This window comes from Giraffa tippelskirchi, chromosome 7 (assembly GCF_054371585.1).
Source record: "Giraffa tippelskirchi isolate mGirTip1 chromosome 7, T2T-mGirTip1v1.2.pri, whole genome shotgun sequence".
In the NCBI taxonomy this organism is placed as follows: Eukaryota; Metazoa; Chordata; class Mammalia; order Artiodactyla; family Giraffidae; genus Giraffa; species Giraffa tippelskirchi.
The window spans coordinates 153,230,001-153,250,478 of NC_137281.1; the positions used below are offsets into that span (position 1 = coordinate 153,230,001).

The 20,478-nt window shown below is 39.6% G+C and overlaps 2 long non-coding RNA genes across 6 annotated transcripts in view; both read left to right on the plus strand.

The window, feature by feature from the left end:
* LOC145513671 (uncharacterized) overlaps nucleotides 1-20,478 on the plus strand; it is a 793,767-nt gene that overhangs the window by 536,710 nt on the left and 236,579 nt on the right. The window lies entirely within an intron of this gene.
* On the plus strand, nucleotides 5,509-8,937 carry LOC145513587 (uncharacterized). The gene is made up of 2 exons (XR_014059542.1): nucleotides 5,509-7,352; nucleotides 8,284-8,937. It is a non-coding gene; the product is annotated as an uncharacterized LOC145513587 (long non-coding RNA).

Consider the following 20,478-nt stretch of genomic DNA (forward strand, 5'->3'; position numbering starts at 1 on the left):
AAGGATAACCTAAGTCATATGTGATAAATAATTAGTGAGGAGAGGGTCACGGCCTTACATTTGGGAAAGAATTTTTCATAGGCCTCTTACTTTCCCACACATCTTTAGACTGTCTTTGTGCCAGACTATCTTTCCAAGAATATTTATGTAGTGAACAATGAACAGTAGAGATAGGGTCTCCTTTCAGAGCCAATGAAACTTTGTTTACTGTGTAATATAATAAACATGTTAATAACAAACATGTTAACTTCCTTTGGGACAAAAGGCAGGCATGGTATTGTCCTGTATAAAAGATCTGAATTCTGTGAGCTTGGGGGCTTCCTCTCCTGTAATGCAGTCTGTTATGAGAGTAGCTGTCAGCCTGGCCCTCTTCTTTGCTCTGTTGGAACTTGGGGGAGGAGCAGCAGTAAAGATGCTGATCCTCTGGCTGCTACTGTTGCTGTGATTAGTAAAGTCCTTGTTCGCCGGCCCACAGGTCCCGTGTCTTCTACCTGTACCCAAGGAACTGACACAGGTAACTTGTTCACTCAGATCCTTTACAGCTTTTTACATCTTTCCCTTCTCACATTTTTTTTAAACCTTCGTTTGATTGTTTATTTACCTGATGAGGGAAATGACAAAACTTAGAAAGATATTCAGAGTAGTAGAAAAATTACCCTTTCTAAGTGACAGTTTCTGGCAGGGAGGATAGAGAAGATGGAAGAACCAGAGGGTTGCAGAAAAGAGACATCACTTTAAATGTGACACCTACTTTTGGATTTTCCACAACTTGGCCCATCTTTCCCGTCTTCACTGTCATTAGCTTTCTTGGTGGCTCAGACTGTAAAGAATCCACCTGCAATAAGGGAGACCTGGGTTTGATCCTTGGGTTGGGAAGATTCCCTGGGGGAGGGCGTGGCAACCCACTCCAGTATTCTTACCTGGAGAATCCCATGGACAGAGAAGCCTGGTGGGCTACAGTCCATAGGGTCATAAAGAGCTGGACACGACTGAGCAACTAACTACTTTAAAAAAAATTATTGATTCTTATTTTATGATTCATCTTCCTTTCCTCATACTTGCCCCAGTCCTTGGCCCAGCCCCTGTACCATCTCTGGGGGCATCTGAGCATGTAATCACATGGAAGTCTTCTGCTAGTGAAGACTAAGTTTAATTTTATTTGATCCAGTAAATCCAAGTACTTTGTTTTATGACTCAGAAGCTTCAGAAAAGTGCTTGCTCCTTCTTCCCCACATCTTTTTGGTGGCACCTAGGTTTACAAAATGCATTATTGTTCTGGTGAAGGAGGTGTGAATTCACAAATTATTGATATCTACACAGTGTCTCCTGATCTTGCTGTTCTCTGCTGTCCAGTGGCTGGTTTGGTTCCTGCTAAGTTAAACTGGTCCTGTCTGGCTTTTTGTGAGTGTTATACTGGCACACAGCTCTTTTTCTTAACTTTTATTTTTAATTGGAGGATAATTTCTTCACAAAGAGCCGACTCATTGGAAAAGACCCCAAACATGAGAAAGATTGAGGACAGGAGAAGAAGTGGGTGACAGAGGATGAGTTGGTTGGATGGCATCATTGACTCAATAGACATGAGTTTGAACAAACTCTGGGAGATGGTGAAGAACAGGGAAGCCTGGCATGCTTCAGTCCATGGGGTCACAAAGTCGTACACATCTGAGCGACTGAACAACAGCAGATTGCTTTACAACGTTGTATTGGTTTCTGCCATACAACAAAGTGAATGAGCCATAAATATAATATGCCCCCTCCCTCTTGAACTTCCCTCCCATCCCTCTCCAAACCCATCCCTCTAATTTATAACAAAGCACCAGGTTGAGCTCCCTGTGTTATACAGTAACTTTCCACAAGCTATCTATTTTATATATAGTAATGTATTTGTTTCAATGCTCTTCTCTCAATTTGTCCCGCTCTCCTTTCCCTGATGTGTCTACAAGTCCTTTCTCTATGTCTGCATCTCTATTCCTGCCCTGAAAATAGGTTCATCAGTACTATTTTTCTAGATTCCATATATATGCATTAATCTATGATATTTGCTTTTCTCTTTCTGACTTACTTTACTCTGTATAACAGGCTCTAGGTTCATCAACCTCATTAGAACTGACTCAAGTTCATTTCTTTTTATGACTCAGTAATATTCCATTATATATATGTAGCACTGCTTCTTTATCCATTCATCTGTCAATGGACATATAGGTTGCTTCCATGTCCTGGCTATTGTAAATAGTGCCACAAAAACAAACAAAAAAGCCAAAACACTGAGGTACATGTATCCTTCTGAATTATGGCTTTCTCAGGGTATACGCCCAGTAGTGGGATTGCTGGATCATATGGTGGTTTTATTCCTAGTGATTTTAAGGAATCTCCATACTGTTCTTCATAGTGGCTGTATCAATTTACATTCCCACCAACAGTGCAAGAAGGTTCCCTTTTCTCCATATCCTCTCCAGCATTTATTGTTTGTAGATTTTTTGATGATGGCCATTCTGACCTGTGTGAAGTGATATCTCATTGTAGATTTGATTTGCATTTCTCTAATAATGAGCTATATTGAGCATTTTTTCATGTGTTTATTTGTCCATCTGTATGTCTTCTTTGGAGAAACAGCTCTTAAGTCTGTGTCTTGGCCATTAGCTGTCAGTCCTGCACAGTGAAGGACCTTTGCTGAACACGCCGTGTCTGATCTTTGTCTCCAGGATCTTCTGGGTTCTCTGAGCATCTGTGTGTAGACCTCTAGGCTATCAGAAACACCTTCAGGCTCAGCTCCTTGGATTCTTTTGTTCAGTTTCTCTTATTTGATTTTGTGAGCTGATGTTAGGTGCTCAACCTCTTATGTTATACCCAGGGGATAACCACGACCTCTGATCATTTTTGATCTATCAGAGCTGATGTTAGGTGCTCAACCTCTTATGTTATACCCAAGGGATAACCACGACCTCTGATCATTTTTGATCTATCAAAACTCACACAGATATCTTATTAACTGCTTTTACCCAACAGGCAACTCACCCCGACCACTGCATACTCTATGACCTAATCTGTTAATAACAAGGGGGAAAGGAATGGCCTGTCTTAGATAAGAGAAATACACACACACACACACACAGACCCAAGTCTATGATCTAAATGTGACTTTTATCTGCTAATGGTTGTTAAGGGAATGTAAATATTTTTTCCCCCTCAAAGTTTAGTTTTAAAGACCATTATCTTGATTCACAACCAACATTCTGGTTTTAAAAACATGAAAGACTCTTCCTCTTTGTATTTATGTGTGAACAGTTTTAATTCTATGTTCGTCTATCATTGATTCTACCCCTCAAGGTAGCGAAGTAGCCTCAGATGACCAAAGACAAAGTCTTGTGCATGAAAATGCCAAGAGAAAGATAATGTTTTTCACAAAATATTCCTTTCAGTATAATTGTTTATTTCCATATCTCCTTGAGTTGCCTCCCTCAATGCTTTCTTCATGCTCTTTTTATTCACCAGTGAAGCTTCCACACAGTTCTTCTAATCTACCCATCATCCATGCATGTTTTAAAATCTGGATTCAACATCATTCCTTCTAAGAATACTTTTCTTCTTTTTACCATGTAAGTTGCATTCCTTTTTTAATTCCTGAAGTGTCAAACCCCTGTGGCCTTGTGGTTTTAAAATTATTTTCTTTAGCGTGCTCAGTTTATAAGGATGTGTTTGGCAAACTACCTAGAGAGAAAACTTAGGTTTTTCCTTTTCATTTCAACCTCTCTTAACTTTATTTGATATGTATTGGTAAAGCTATTTTATTTGTAAAAGTAAACTAGTTCAAGAATAAAAAATATTTTAGAATTTCTGAACCATTTATCATTAATTTTATAATTAACAATAAGTAACCATAAAATGATTCAGTAATTTTTAGGTCTCACTTATTCGCTTAAGTCATATGTGCCTATGTCTTATGTTAATTATATTATAGATTCATTGAAAGCAGTGTATGTGTTTTATTCTTTTATGTTTCCCCTACACCTTCTAATTTGTACCCATACAAGTGATAACCAGTTGTGGTTTTGATTGGCATTGCTAAGATCAAATTCTGTAGTAATGCAGGAAACATTGCTGTTCATCCAGAGCCTCATTGATTAGATTGGATTCCATCTAGGCCTACAAGGATGAATAAGGTTTGAAAAGATAACCAGGAAGAGGCGAAAAATTTATGAAGTGTGACAGCCTGAAAAAAGTTTTGAAGTTTGGAAAAGAAAAATCAATGGTCTCAGCTTTTGCATTTTATAACATGTATCTGGTTAGGCTTCCTCCCAGAATCTTTAGTATAAGTGAATCTTCTCTTGAGAATAGAGGGCTATACAATAAGCAGGTTAAAAGACAAGTTATGTGTCATTATAAATCCCTCTTAAGTATTTGCTGTTTAAGGACCAAACATGTTGTTTTGTTCAAAATTTTCATGAATGAATGAACTAATGTTCCTCTAATTAGCAAAGCCACCTTTTCATTGTATAAAAAATTATAATGCATATTTTTACTAGTGTTAACCACCCACAATGATAACTTAAAAATGATATAGCAGTTTGTAACAGAAAGGATCTTTGAAAATAGAGTTGAATTCCTTATTTAAATAGGTACTAGTAGCCGAGGCCCAGAGATGGGAATTGAAGTCTCCAGGGTCACGTGACTGGCAAACAGCAGAGCAGGGGCTCCTCTGGGGGCTTTGACCCTCCAGACCTCCACTCATGCCCTCTGGAGGAGACCTGCCTTTCCAGCAGAGGTGAATTACTGAATAAGATGGGAGGCTTCAGCATTTTGAAACATGTGATGTTCTCAACACACTACAACAATGCCTCTGTCCCCAGGAAATTAAAAAGCAATTTTGAGAAATGAAATGGGTCAAATGAGCTGTCACTGAAACTAAAGGCTGTGGACCAACCAGTAAATCAGTAACTACTTCCTGGGCTTGAGATTTTCAGCCCCTCAGGGTGGGAGGTAAACCACCAAATAAATTTAAAAGGATTTCCACTGAATGTTTCTTGTGAAACTCTGAAGACATATATATTACACACTCCGCACCCTTAATTTCCGGTGCAAAAACAGAAAGGCAGTCAGAAGCCTCGTTTTTTAAAGAGGTTTATTTTCTATGATATTTTAAAAAATATCATAAAGGGTTTTTAGCAGGAGGAGTGTAATTGTCTCAGCTGAATTAAAAGGCTCAGATATTTTTATAACAAACATTAAAATTTCCTAGTTCTGTCTCTTCTTATTGATGATTGACTGCCATTGCTTTCTTTCCTCTCAAGATTTCAGGGAAGAAAATCAGCCAACAAGATATAATAGCTTCATTTTAACTTGGCTTCATATGCGATTTTAATGACAATTTTACGTACATTACTCAACCAACCCCTAGAACACTCAGAGGTCAAACTGGTATTTAAACAGACATTCTAAATGGAAATGAGTGTCCAGTCATTAATTTATGAATGGTTTGATAGAGCAGCAACTCTCCAAATCATCCCAGAGTATCAGGAGCCTGGAAAATCAACAGCTAGCATTGATTTCTTTGCCTACTTGATTTTAGCAATTGCATTTCAATTGCCTGAAAAGTCAGGAAAGAAAGGTGTTTTGTGCTGTTTTCAGTCTCATCTGCATGGATCAATGCAATTTGCTCGTGTCTGTGGATGTTATTTTGGCTTTGGTTGACCACGTCTGCAATTCAGTTGCAAGTCCCTGAAAAGGTTATTTTAGGTCTTCGCTGAGCCTAGTTAAGTGCTATAAACCTTGGATTCAAAACCCTAAATTTCAAGTAGGTAACAAATGGTGATGATGAGATTGGTATTGACTCTGTGTTGTCTGATTTCCAGAGTTACTTTGTGTAATATCTAAATAAATGAGCATTTCCCAATTTCCTACTGATGTATCTGAACATATTTCATTTCATGATGATGAATCATAGTGCAATAAAGTATTGTCAGAAGCATTTGGTAGGTGCAAATGTGACCCCCTAAATATATCTACATCCTATTCCCCCAGAACTGTGAGTATGTTATATTATTAATACATGGAAAGTAGAACTAACATTGCAGATGGAATTAAAGTTAGTAATCAGATAACCTTAAAATATGGGGATTATTCTGAATTATCTAGGTAATCACATGGATCTTTTAAAGACCAACAGAGGAGTCTGAGTCAGGGTGATGCCACGTGAGAAAGAGTTGACCAGCCAATGTTGGCTTTGTAAAAACAAGAAGGGACCACAAGCTGAGGGATGTGGACAGCCTAGAAATGGAAAAGGCCAGAGAACAGATTCTATGCTAGATCTTCCAGAAGAAAAGCAGTTTGCCAACATCTTGATTTTAGCCCATTGAGACCATGTTTAGACTTCTGACCTCTACAACTATAGAGCAGTAAGTTTTTGTTTTGAGCTAATAAGTTTGTGATAATTTGTAACAGCAACGATAGGAATGCAGTATATTTGGACTCCACTCACCTAGATTGATGTAAGTGTTGTGTATGTGTGTGCACCCACACATGAGAGAGGAGAGAGAGAGAGGGGAAGCAGTCTTTAAGGTGACTTTTCATTTATTCTTTTTACCTGTGAATAATATTTTATAAATCGCCCACAGTGTATTTTATTATTTGTTGTTCTTGCTCAGTCATTCAGCCGTATCTGACTCTTTATGACCCCATGAACTACAGCACACCAGGCTTCCCTGTCCATCACCAACTTCCGGAGCTTGCTCAAACTCACGTCCATTAAGTTGGTGATGCCATCCAAGCATCTCATCCTCTGTCATCCCCTTCTCCTCCTGCCTGCAATCTTTCCCAGCATCAGGGTCTTTTCCAATGAGTTGGCTCTTTACATCAGGTGGCCAAAGTGTTGGAACTTTAGCTTTAGCATCAGTCCTTCTAATGTATATTCAGGGTTGATTTAGGATTGACTGGTTTGATCTCCTTGCTGTCCAAGAGACTCTCAAGACTCTTCTCCAACACCACAGCTCAAAAGCATCAATTCTTATATTTCATTATAGTGTATTTATCTATTCCTCTGTTCATGGAGACAGATGCTTTCCATAGCCTGCTATTACAAGCATCTTACAATAACCTCCTTTACTTGCTCTTTTTACATGCATTTTAGTTTTAGTTTTACATGAGTATTTTCCTTGGGAATAAACTTAGACATAAAATTATTCAGATGTATGAAATTCCCATTTTCAAATAAAATCAGATACCTAATGTTAAACTGCTATCCAAAGTGGCCAGACCAGTTTACACAACCACCATAGTATAAAAGTTTGAATTTACCCACATTCTTGCCACAACTAGTCCTGGGTTTTTTGTTTGTTTTTAAATTTTTGTTGGGAGTACCATTGATTTACAATATTGTGTTAGTTATGGTGTAACCAGTGTGAGATGCTACCTCATTGTAGTTTTGATTTACATTTCTCTAATAATTAGTGATGCTGAACTTCTTTTCATGTGCCTCTTGGTCATCTGTATGTCTTCTTTGGAGAAAGTCCAGAGACAAACCCAAGCAGCTATGGTCACTTTTTGTTGTTTTTTAGGCACTAACTTTTATCTCACTCTTTTGTAACCCCATGGACTATAGTCTGCCAGGCTTCTCTGTCCCTGGGATTTCCCAGGCAAGAAAACTGGAGTGGTTTACCATTTTCTTCTCCAGGAGATCTTCCCAACCCAGGGATTGAACTCACATCTGCTGCACTGGCAGGAAGATTCTTTACCATTGAGCCACCTGGGAAACCCTAAGGCAAACCCTAAGAGAAAAGACAGTCTCCTCAATAAGTAGTGCTGGGAAAACTGAACAGTTACATGTAAAAGACCAAAAGTAGAATACTCCCTAACAGTATACACAAACATAAACTCAAAATGGATTAAAAATCTAAATGTAAGGCCAGATACTAAAAACTCTTAGAGGAAAATATAGGCAGAACATTCTCTTACATAAATTGCAGCAGGATCTTTTTTATCCATCTCCTAGAGAAATGGCACTAAAAGCAAAAATAAACAAGGGACCTAATTAAATTTAAAAGCTTTTACATGGCAGAAGAAACTATAAACAAGCAAACAACCCAATCAAAAAATGGGTGGAAGATCTAAATTTATACATTTCTTCAAAGTAGTCATAGAATTTTAATTGAATCGATTAATTGACCTTATGGGTATTATCAATTATAACAATTGTGTGCAAATGAGCTTGGCCTTCCCTGGTGGCTCAGATGGTAAAGAATCTGCCTGCAATGTGGGAAACCTGGGTTTGATCCCTGGGTTGGGAAGATCCCCTGGAGGAGGGCATGGCAACCTACTCCAGTATTCTTGCCTAGAGAATCCTCATGAAAAGAGAAGCCTCGCAGGCCACAGTCCATGGGGTCACAAAGAGTTGGATTTGACTGAGTGACTAAGCACAAATGAACCTGTTTACAAAACAGAAGTAGAGTCATAGATGTAGAAAACAAACTTACAGTTACCAAGGGGGAAAGTGGGGAAGGGATAGACTGGGACATTAGGACTGACATATACACAGCACGATATATAAAATAGATAACTAGTAAGAACCTACTGGGCAGCGCAGGGAACTCTCACCAGTTCTCTGTAATGACCTGCATTGGAAAGACTCTGAAAGAGTGGATATGTATAACTGATTCACTTTGCTGTAAGCAGAAAATAACACAATATTGTAAAGCAACTATTCTCCAATAAAGATTAATTAGAATTAAAACAAAGTTATAACAGTTGACATCAATTATATAAAATCAGCTAACTTCTGATAGGTGATGATATTTTTAAAGGCTTCACTTAGAACTCTTAACAGCGGCTTCTTCTTGCCTACAGAATGATGTGATGTTGCTAAAAACGAAATGCAAAAAAGCAAAATGGCTGTCTGAGGAGGCCGTACAAATAGCTGTGAAAAGACGGGAAGCGAAAAGAAAAGGAGAAAAGGAAAGATATACCCATTTGAATGCAGAGTTCCAAGGAATAGCAAGGATAAGATAAGAATGGCTTCCTCAGCCATCAATGCAAAGAAATAGAGGAAAACAATAGAATGGGAAAGACTAGAGATCTTTTCAAGAAAATAAGAGGTACCAAGGGAACGTTTCATGCAAAGATGGGCTCGATAAAGGACAGAAATGGTAGGGACCTAACAGAAGCAGAAGATATTAAGAAGAGGTGGCAAGAATACACAGAAGAATTGTACAAAAAAGTTCTTCACAACCCAGACAATCACAGTGGTGTGATCACTCACCTAGAGCCAGACATCCTGGAATGTGAAGTCAAGTGGGCCTTAGGAAGCATCACTACGAACAAAGCTAGTGGAGGTGATGGAATTCCAGTTGGGCTATTTCAAATCCTGAAAGATGATGCTGTGAAAGTGCTACACTCAATATACTAGCAAATTTGGAAAACTCAGCAGTGGCCACAGGACTGGAAAAGGTCAGTTTTCATTCCAATCCCAAAGAAAGGCAATGCCAAAGAATGCTCAAACTACCACACAACTGCACTCATCTCACACGCTAGTAAAGTAATGCTCAAAATTCTCCAAGTCAGGCTTCAGCAATACATGAACCATGAACTTCCAGATGTTCAAGCTGGTTTTAGAAAAGGCAGAGGAACAAGAGATCAAATTACCAACATCCGCTGGATCATCGAAAAAGCAAGAGAGTTCCAGGAAAACGTCTATTTCTGCTTTATTGCTATGCCAAAGTCTTTGACTCTGTGGATCACAATAAACTGTGGAAAATTCTGAAAGAGATGGGAATACCAGACCACCTGACCTGTTTCTTGAGAAACCTGTATGCAGGTCAGGAAGCAACAGTTAGAACTGGACATGGAACAACAGACTGATTCCAAATCGGGAAAGGAATATGTCAAGGCTGTGTATTGTCACCCTGCTTATTTAACTTATATGCAGAGCACATCATGAGAAACGCTGGGCTGGAAGAAACACAAGCTGGAATCAAGATTGCTGGGAGAAATATCAATAACCTCAGATATTCAGATAACACCACCCTTATGGCAGAAAGTGAAGAAGAACTAAAGAGCCTCTTGATGAAAGTGAAAGAGGAGAGTGAAAAACTTGGCTTACAGCTCAACATTCAGAAAACTAAGTTCATGGCAGCCAGTCCCATCACTTCATGGCAGATTGATGGGGAAACAGTAGAAACAGTGGCTGACTTTATTTTTCTGGGCTCCAAAATCACTGCAGATGGTGACTGCAACCATTAAATGAAAAGACACTTACTCCTTGGAAGGAAAGTTATGACCAACTTAGATAGCATATTAAAAAGCAGAGATATTACTTTGCCAACAAAGGTCTGTCTAGTCAAGGCTATGGTTTTTCCAGTAGTCATGTATGGATGTGAGAGTTGCACTATAAAGAAAGCTGAGCACCAAAGAATTGATGCTTTTGAACTGTGGTGTTGGAGAAGACTCTTGAGAGTCCCTTGGAGTGTAAGGAGATCCAATAAGTCCATCCTAAAGGAGATCAGTCCTGGGTGTTCATTGGAAGGACTGATGCTGAAGCTGAAACTCCAATACTTTGGCCACCTGCTGTGAAGAGCTGACTCAGTGGAAAAGACCCTAATGCTGGGAAAGATTGAGGGCAGGAGGAGAAGAGGATGACAGAGAATGAGATGGCTGGATGGCATCACCGTTTCGACGGACGTGGGTTTGGGTGGACTTACGAAGTTAGTGGTGGACAGGAAGGCCTGGTGTGCTGCGATTCATGGGGTCGCAGAGAGTTGGATACGACTGAACGACTGAACTGAACTGAACGTATTCTGAGTCCTCGGCCTGCCTGTGTCTCCAGGCTCACATCTCCCCACACTCTGTAATGCTAAATGACTTTTACCTTTGAACATACAATGTTGGCCTTTGACTTTAAAATTGTCTTCATTTCTATCTTCCGCCCGGTGATCCACCACTTGCATCTCTCCTGGCTAATCCATTTTTCTGGTCTAAACCTTGTATGAGAATATGTATTCATCAAGAAAACCTTAACAACTTTGCTTTGGGTTCCATGCCCTTCTTTTGGTTCTCATCACAATGCACTGCCATGTCAAAATGCTTTTTAAAAACTAGATAATATAGGCAAATGGGTCAGATCTCCAAAGTATAAAAAGATTTAAAAACACGAATTCCCCCCATAAGTGCCTCACAATTGCTCAGTTTTGTTTCGCCTTGAACATAACAATTATTACGTTCTTATTTAACCTTCTAGAAAAATTTTATGTCTATATACAAGCCAATACAACACACACACAAAAATAAATGTAGTTTCTTCTCTGTATTCATTTAATTCTAAACACGGGCTGAGAAATTCTTTCTCTGGAGAGGGAACATAAGGACATAGAGATTATGAATAAGAGGTGGCTAATTATGGGAAGATTGCAGAGAAAGCAACTCAAACAGCAAGTTTGAAGACCTTGATGCAGTAGTGGGAGAAATGGCACCTTCCAGAATAGCAGGGAGGCCACTAGTAGAGTCAGTGAAGGAAGGGTAAAAAAAGACAAGATCAGATTATTAATCGGTTTCTATTTTCATTAATCGGAGAAGGCAATGGCACCCCACTCCAGTACTCTTGCCTGGAAAATCCCATGGACGGAGGAGTCTAGTAGGCTGCAGTCTATGGGGTCGCTAGGGGTCGGACACGACTGAGCGGCTTCACTTTCACTTTTCACTTTCATGCATTGGAGAAGGAAATGGCAGCCCACTCCAGTATTCTTGCCTGGAGAATCCCAGGGACGGGGGAGCCTGGTGGGCTGCCGTCTATGGGGTCGCAGAGTCGGACACGACTGAAGCGACTTAGCAGCAGCAGCAGCAGCAGCATTTTCATTAATAGAAATATTAATGTGTGTGCTGCAAACATTGAACTTTGTTCTGTAATCTACTTTTTAAAATTTTAATAAAGTAATGATGTTTTTTCATTAGTTCTCTGAAAATCATTCATGATTTTTCATTGTATTCATAGATTTTTCTGTTTGTTTTACTCTGTGTTCCATTTTCTTCATTTTCCTGTATGTTTATATGTGTAGTTCTGATATTTAGAAAGCATTGCATTCCTTAAAAATAAAGTTGTATAACAAACATTTCTTTAAAATAAATCAATCTCTGTTATAAAAGAGATGATTAATTAACGTATTTCCACTTCCTTTCTTCTCTTCTCTGTCCCTTATATCCTTCAGTTTTAGTCAATTGAAAAGTCTTTTTTGATTACTATCATTGTAGAGTTAAATACTCTTGCACTTCTATCATTTAATCTGTCAGCTTTCAATGATATGCTTTGACTCCCAGCTATTAACTATTCAGTGCTATCCCTTGTCCACTTGCTATGGTTTTCCCCTAGTCAGTTTTGGAGGCTGAACTTTGTCCCCTAATAATTTCCCCAGAAAGACTCATGGAAACAACTTTTACTCAGCTCTCATTTATTTAACACTATCTGCCTGTAGCTTTTGTAGCTAAATAATCATTTGACTTAATATAATTTCCTTGGCTTATATTTTCTGATTTAAGTTAATTTTATATGGTGATCAACAATCTTATGAATTTGAATGATCTTGTAGATTTTCGTAACATTCATGTTTTAATCTGTTTTTCTGGCTGCTAAAGGGATTCTGTACTTTGAATTTCATTTATCTTACTATCCACTATTATGGATCAGTTTCTCCAGCAAAGATATGCATTTTCAGCATGGAGATTCAAACTCACTTTTATTTCAGGAAAAATTTATTGACTTATGACTCTGTATTTCTTCCTAGTAAGTTGTTTCCTTTCTTGGAGACCCTAGTCTTGTGAATTTCCCTTGTCTGATTCTCTATCATTTGCTTGCTCATTTATTCTTTCTTCCATTTCTTTTTGTAAATTTGATTTGTTTTTATCCTCTCTGCCATTATATTTTCTTCAGTTTTTTTTTTTTTTCACTCTTGTGTGCCTTTTATTTTCATTGTTATGACTGTGTTGGTTTTACTTTTTGCCTACTTTTTTCTTGAGACCTGTCAGCTTTGATTTCATCCCTTTCACTTTTTGCAACATTTGTTTCCTGGGGACTCTGATTTCTGCTTTATGATATTATTCTAGAGAGGCAATAGTCATCCAGATTTTCAAATTCATAAAATATTTACTCACACTTTTCAACAGATGGATTTGTTGTCTATAAATTTGCTGCTTTTTGGGTTTTGCATTATTTTAGGTTTAACGGTAGCTGAAACTGCCATAATTGTTTTTGACATGTGCTACTGCTAAAACATCTTTTTCTTTTGTTAATGCAGTTGATTTTTTAGGGTTTGTTTTCTTTCTAGACTTATCTTTTGGCAGTAGTCTGCTAACACTTGACCTCATCAATTTGACTTCCTGGTCGTAATTAATAAGCACTGTCTTCTGTGTTGCAGGTATTTATGAATATATTATATAGAATAAAACTAAAGAAGGGATTCTGTGACAATCGCTAGATCCCTCTGTTAGGCTGTCATCTATACAAAACTCCATGTCCATTTACTTTTAATTGTTCCACATGTTACCAAGTTTTTTAATTTTATTCTCCTCAGTCTCTTCAATTCTTCTGAAAGTACTTCAGTCTTTATTTTGTCAGTTTATTTTGCCAGTAAAGCACTTAGCTTTTTCAGTAGAAAAGCCTTTCATTAGGTTATAGTTGACTACAGTCAACTTTGACTCTGAAATTTCTGGTGAGTTTTAGAGGCCACAGATGTGTATCTCTGAACTAACTCTTATTTTGTCATGTAACAAAAAGTGATTGATCATCATTGTGATATTATTACTACTATTATGAATAATTAGTGGTAATTGATTGCCATCTGTCTTGCAACTGTACAGACAATTTTATACAAAGTACTTTATTTAATCTTTATAGTAGCCTCAATGGGGCTTCATGGTAGAAAGCCCCTTCATACATAGTTTCTACTCAGTATAGTAGAAACCATGACTCCCATTTATATATAGGAAATCTGACATGCAGAAAGTTTGAGTGGCACAATCAAAGTTACATAGCCAGTAATTAATGGAGCTAGGACTTACACCAAGGATGTCTGACACTGGGACACACTTCTAAAACCACTACTCCATAATACCTTTCTTTATTAGTTTTGTAATGTTAGTCTGTCCTCTAATGTCTCTATAGCCTCGCTCCTCACTTATTAAATAAGGAGACTGAAATAGATCATCTGAAGGATTGTTTTTATTTCTAGTATTTTGTGATTCTGGGAGAGGTTTTCATTTTTTTCTGTATTTCTTATAGAACACATATATGTTTCTTTTTTCATGAAGAGTAGCCAGAAATCCACTTCCAACATCACTCCTGGAATGATGCTGACTTTCTCACTTCTCAAGGGATTACAACCGAGTTGCTGTTGAGAAGCTACCACATCAATATGAACTCTAGAAATGGAAACTTCCTTCCTAAGCGAACTAATATTGTAAGCGTATTCCTTGAAATGCATGCCCTTGGGACCTCCTTAAGTAAGAGGAACTCTACCTCCATGGATAATCCACTTACCTTCTATTAGTTTTCCTTCAATTTTTCATCCTCCTATGTGCTAAATATTGCAAATCCCAGGTGGTGCTAGTGGTAAAGAAACCAGCTGCCAAGGCAGGGGATGTAAAGGATGAGGGCTCGATCCCTGGTTCAGAAACATCCGTTGAAGGAGGACATGGCAGTCACTCCAGTATTCTTGCCTGGAGAATCCTATGGACAGAGCAGCCTGCCAGGCTACAGCCCATGAGGTTGCAACGAGTCGGACATGGCTGAAGTGAGGTAGCACACATGTGCTATATTTGGGGGTGGGGGGTGGCGTGGTGAGTTCATACAGCTGCTAGTCATACGTAAAAACAAGTTCAAGGCCATTTTGCAATCCCAGTCAGTCCTCTGACACAGCTAGCTCAGAGTCACAAGTGACAGGCAGTCCTAGATTAATCCTGTTTGGACTGATTCTCTGTCGTCATAGATTCTGTGCCTCCACCTTGCTGGGCAGCAGCTCCGCTCCGGCTGCCAGCGCCAACGCCTCCTGGGTGTGTCATTGTCAGGTCCACGTCAGATCAAGCCTGCAGAGCACTCGGGCTCCTTTCACCTCGCTCTTCTCCCCACAGAGCAACTCAGGAAGCGATTTCTGCACAGGGAAAGGCTTTGACTCATCTTCCTGTGCCTTTTGAGTTCTGTGCTTGGTGAAAACTTGTCAGTGGGCCGGATGATGATCCAAACCAAATCTAAGCTCGATGTTTAATATTTTAAATTCCTGAATGTGGTTTTTCTTTGCTGTGATAGTCTGTCTCTTTTCTTTCTGTCTCTAGATGAGACAGTCTCTTTAGAAAAGTGGTATTTTTTGTGGGCCCACTTTATCCACCAGGGAATGTGTTCCAAGGCCTCCAGAGGGGATGCTGAAAACCATGAACAGTACCGAACCCTATGTACACCGTGTTTTTGCCTATACATACATACCTGTGGTAAAGTTTAAATTTATAAATTAGGCATAAGAAGAGAATACCTGAATGGCCAGCATTGGTACTCTTTTACTTTGGAGCCATTATTAGGTAAAATAAGGTTTCTTTGAACACAAGTGCTGCAATACTGTTGATAGTCAACCAAAATGCTAATAAATGACTAGCAAGCAGGACGTTCTGGACGCAGGGGTGACTTATGTCCTCAGCAGGACAGGGTGGGATGGAAGGAGATTTCATCACTGATACTCAGAATGGCACACAATTTAAAACTTATGAATTATTTATTTCTGTGAAACTTTCCATCTGATATTTTTGGACCCTGGTTGGCCCCAGGTAACTGAAACCAGTGAAAGTAAAACCACAGATAAGTGGGGACAATTGTACTAACAGTTTCAGATTAGACATTGTGTTCTGGAGGAGATGGTAGGCTCCCTGTATGCGTGTGACCCGGAGCCTCTTTCTAGATACCCTGAGGCACCTGAAGATTCCTGTTCTTTTACTTTTTCGTTCATTCATTACCACTGTTTCTTACCTTTATCTTAAATTTTCTAAGAAAATCTGGAAACACACTTAGTGTTCATAGTCTTATAATCAGTACCTCATTGCAGAGGAAAGCTTGTTTTTCTGAACCTTTGTATCTTCCCCGAACTCGTGCATTGAAACCGTAGTCCCTGATATGATGGTATTAGAAGTGGGGCCTTGGGAGGTGACCAGGTCATATGGGTGGAGCCCTTTTGAATAGAATTGATGTTCTTATAGGAAGAGACATGAGAGAAATGATCTCTCCTCTTCACCATGTGAAAATACAGTAAGAAATCAGCCATCTGCAAAACAGGAAGGGGACCTTCACCAGCACAAGACCTACCAGAACCTTGATCTTGGACTTTCCAGACTTCAGATCAGTGAGAAATGAATGTTTGTTGTTGAAGTCACTCATTCCGTGGTAATTTGTTATAGCAGCCCAAGCTAAGACATCCACTTAGCCAGAAATAACACCTGGATCCCGGGCCAGGCTCTACTCCTGTGACCTTGAACAACTTACTAAACTACTTTAACTTTCAGTCTTTTTCAAATACACTTTTCACTACAGTGATTTTGATGATTTTTAAAATCTTTGTCAACTTTAAATTGCTGTGACTGTACTCATTATAAAGAACTATCATCTTAATTTTAGTGGCACAATAATCTGTAGTCATGTATGGATGTGAGAGTTGGACTGTGAAGAAAGCTGAACGCCAAAGAATTGATGCTTTTGAACTGTGGTGTTGGAGAAGACTCTTGACAGTCCTTTGGACTGCAAGGAGATCCAACCAGTCCATCCTAAAGGAGATCAGTCCTCAGTGTTCATTGGAAGGACTGATATTGAAGCTGAAACTCCGATACTTTGGCCACCTGATGCTAAGAGTTGACTCATTGGAAAAGACTCTGATGCTGGGAAGGATTGGGGGCAGGAAGAGAAGGGGACGACAGAGGATGAGATGGCTGGATGGCATCACCGACTCGATGGACATGAGTTTGGGTAGACTCCGGGAGTTGGTGATAGACAGGGAAGCCTGGCGTGCTGCGATTCATGGGGTCCCAAGGAGTCGGACATGACTGAACGACTGAACTGAATTGAATCTAAAAGATGAAAACCTTCATATCTAAGTAACTGCCTGTCATTCAGGATTCTTTCCCACATGTAGCACTTTTGGATGTATAGCTAATTTTTCAGCTTTGCTTTGGAGAGCTCCCCTGGGTAGAAAATAGAAAGAATAGAATATGGTTTTAGAAGTTTTAAACCTTAATTTTAAAGCTATATAATCTTTTATTGTCTTCTGTAGATGGATCTTTGATCAGAAGGTCTTAGGTGGGTTGTATCACTTGTAAGAACAATTCAAGACTATGTTACATAAAGATATTGATTGATTATCCAAATAAGAGGTGTATATAAATTTTTTCTATTAAAAAAAGATTCAAGATGATATACCTGTCCTGCTAATTGATAAAAAAACAACTAGTTTCATACAATAAAACAACAGTGCACATACTTAGAGCTGGAGGTGGAGATGGGAGAGAGAAGAAAATGGGGAAAGTGAAATAGAAAAAAAGAGATTAAAAGAATTCCCAGTTGCTAAATTCCCTTGAGCCACTGTCACAGCATATCCGCAATTGATGGTAAGATTTAAATCCTCGGGCCTAACTCATGCTGATTTGTAACCTACTTCTGCTGCTCCTGCATTCAGTGTATGATTATCCCTTTTGTTACCAAGCCCATCACTTAAGCATCTTGCCCTTAGACTTGTGCAAGATGGATTCCTTTCCCAGACCTTGGGCTTTAGAGTGTCTTTCTAGCACCTCTGCAGCTGAGACTGGAGGAGCATATGACCAAGAGGATGTCCTCACTAATGATGGTACCTCCCTCTTCTTAACCAGACTCTGAATACGCAGTATTCCACCTGCATCCATGTGGACCTGAGTCAGTGTCCAGAACCTGTGCAGGCCTTCTCCTTGAGTCTTTCCACTTGAAAGTGGACCAGGCCACCAATTTACTTACCCAAAGGATTTTTAAGAAGCTCGTTTTGAAGAAGGAGGTATGCAGTAAGACCTTCCAGATGAAAATCTAAGCTGGGACACACAGGAGTCTGGAGACAACTCTCCCTGCACCACTACCTTTTAGCAGGAAACTTTATTATTATTTTGACTGTGCTGTACTACATGTGTGATCTTAGTTTCCCAAGCGAGGATTGAACCTGTGCTCCTGCACTGGGAGCTCTGAGTCCTAACCATTGGACCACCAGGGAAGTCCTTCAGTTCAGTTCAGTTTAGTCGCTCAGTTGTGTCTGACTCTGCGACCCCATGGACTGCAGCACACCAGGCCTCCCTGTGTGTCCAAAAATGGTAAATTCAAGCCTCATTTTTCTTGCTGTATGAAGGTAGATTTTTAAGGTCAGGGGATAGAACATATTTAATGGTTTGATATCTTTAGTTATAACATTTAAATATTTAGATGTCAAACCCATGAACCTCCACGTGTACTTTTATCCTGAGCCCCACAGATGTTAGGGCCGGGCCGACCTTAAAGTGCTCTTGTCACCATGTGTCTAGTTTTGCTTTATGGTGTTGACAAAAGACGCAGGTCTAGGTTTATCACTACAAAGCTCAAAGTGTGTCAGTGTTAAGCCCCCTGGGAAGAGGGCCTGCAGCTCTCCTTTTCTTCCATGACTTGAAACAGGACAATTTATGGTTGGATTAATTCAAGCCTTTTTGCAGCCTCTGAGGTCAGCAGCCACTTCCTTTGCTATGGCCACTTTTCTGACCCATTTTTTGTTAACTACTGTTTGCTCTTCTTATATGAAAAAAAAATGTAGTTAATATTTATTCAGTTCAGTTCAGTCGCTCAGTCGTGTCCGACTCTTTGCAACCCCATGAATCACAGTACGCCAGGCCTCCCTGTCCATCACCAACTCCCGAAGTTTACCCAAACCCATGTCCATCGAGTCGGTGATGCCATCCAACCATCTCATCCTCTGTTGTCCCCTTCTCCTCCTGCCCCCAATCCTTCCCAGCATTAGAATCTTTTCCAATGAGTCCACCCTTCACCTGAGGTGGCCAAAGTATTGGAGTTTCAGCTTCAATATCAGTCCTTCCAGTGAACACCCAGGACTGATCTCCTTTAGGATGGACTGGTTGGATCTTCTTGCAGTCCAAGGGACTCTCAAGAGTCTTCTCCAACACCACAGTTCAAAAGCATCAATTCTTCGGCACTCAGCTTTCTTCACAGTCCAACTCTCACATCCATACATGACTACTGGTAAAACCATAACCTTGACTAGATGGACCTTTGTTGGCAAAGTAATGTCTCTGCTTTTAAATATGCTATCTAGGTTGGTCATAACTTTCCTCCCAAGGAGTAAGCATCTTTTAATTTCATGGCTGCTGTCACCGTCTGCAGTGATTTTGGAGCCCAGAAAAATAATGTCAGCCACTGTTTCCACTGTTTCCCCATCTATTTCCCATGAAGTGATGGGACCGGATGCCATGATCTTAGTTTTCTGATTGTTGAGCTTTAAGCCAACTTTTTCACTCTCTTCTTTCACTTTCATCAAGAGGCTGTTTAGTTCTTCTTCACTTTCTGCCATAAGGGTGGTGTCATCTGCATATCTGAGGTTATTGATATTTCTCCCGGCAATCTTGATTCCAGCTTGTGTTTCTTCCAGCCCAGCATTTCTCATGATGTACTCTGCATATAAGTTAAATAAGCAGGGTGACAATATACAGCCTTGAAGTACTCCTTTTCCTATTTGGAACCAGTCTGTTGTTCCATGTCCAGTTCTAACTTTTGTAAGCACTAACAAATCAGATACTGTTCTAGGAAATTTATGTGCTTTCTCCCTGCACACTTCAGTTCAATTCAGTCGCTCAGTCGTGTCTGACTCTTTGCAACCCCATGGACTGCAGCATGCCAGGCTTCCCTGTCTATCACCAACTCCTAGAGTTTACTCCAACTCATGTCCATTGAGTTGGTGATACCATCCAACCATCTCATCCTCTGTCATCCCCTTCTCCTCCTACCTTCAGTCTTTCCCAACATCAGGATCTTTTCCAGTGAGTCAATTCTTTGCATCAGGTGGCCAAAGTATTGGAGTTTCAGCTTTAGTATCAGTCCTTCAAATGAATATTCAGGACTGATTTCCTTTAGGATGAACTGGTTGGATCTCCTTGCTGTCCAAGGGACTCTCAAGAATCTTCTCCAACACCACAATTCAAAAGCATCAATTCTTCAGCACTTAACTTTCTTTATAGTCGAACTCTCACATCCATACATGACCACAGGAAAAACCATAGCCTTGACTGGATGGGCCTTTGTTGGCAAAGTAATATCTCTGCTTTTTAATTTGCTGTCTAGGCTGTACCACTTAAACTTTACAAAAAGCCAAGTTTATTTTTATTGGACAGAGGAGGAAGCTGAAGCTTGGAAAAGTTAAGAAGGAACTGGCTCAGGAACCCAAGGTTCTTGGCTCCCAACATTCCGTGCGATTGCCA